The sequence below is a fragment of the Galeopterus variegatus genome, unplaced genomic scaffold (assembly GCF_000696425.1).
Source record: "Galeopterus variegatus unplaced genomic scaffold, G_variegatus-3.0.2 Scaffold4900, whole genome shotgun sequence".
NCBI classification, from domain to species: domain Eukaryota; kingdom Metazoa; phylum Chordata; class Mammalia; order Dermoptera; family Cynocephalidae; genus Galeopterus; species Galeopterus variegatus.
In genome coordinates, this window is record NW_007731011.1 from 686 (window position 1) to 1,516 (window position 831).

Below are 831 nucleotides of genomic sequence, written 5' to 3' on the forward strand. Positions count from 1 at the left end.
TAATAATCATATACATTGTATATTGACAAAATAAAAATTTAACGAAAAAAAAAAATAAAGTATATCTGAAGGGTAGAAACAATTAAAAAATGAAAATACCTGTCAATGTTAGAAATTGTCAAAAATCCAGGAGCTTGCCAAGTGATCATTCAGTCAAAGGGAGAAGAGTAGGTATCAGTGGATGATAGAAAACTAACAAATTGTTTTAGAGCACAAAAGTTTGCTTTAGACATCCTAGGAGGTCAACTTAGAGAAAGTAGAAAATTAAGTTTATTTTTAATAAACTGAAATATTTGGGATGATCTTGATCTCTACCAAGACATTATGTAAAAGCATATTAGTCATCTTTACTATTGGAGGAAAAAAACAAGTGAAATGCAAAACCTGCAAATGAGCAAACACATTAAAGATAAAGTAAACGTCACCCTTACAGTTCACAAGACCTCTCCTTCTGGGCAATGTCTGATCAGAAAAAACATTTTAAAATTCAATGAAGGGAAAGGAAGTCTTCTGTACTAATAAATAGTGTTTAAAGTTAAAATAGCAATAAAATCTTATTTAGGAGTATGATGGTTAAAAAAGAAAAAAAAGTAAAAAGTAAAAAAAATTTAAAAAAGGAATATGATGGTAAATAACCAAAAAAAAAAAAACTGAAAAAGTTGAGTGCCTCTGGGGAAATAAGGTGATGCGACAGGTAAATTATGTTTTTCATTATTAGTATATAACACCTTAAGCTGATTATATGTTTGACTTTAATACTAATTTTAAGGATTAAATTTAAGAAAAAAACGTGAGCCCGAACTCCGCTGCCATGGCAACCTGGCCCCCCCC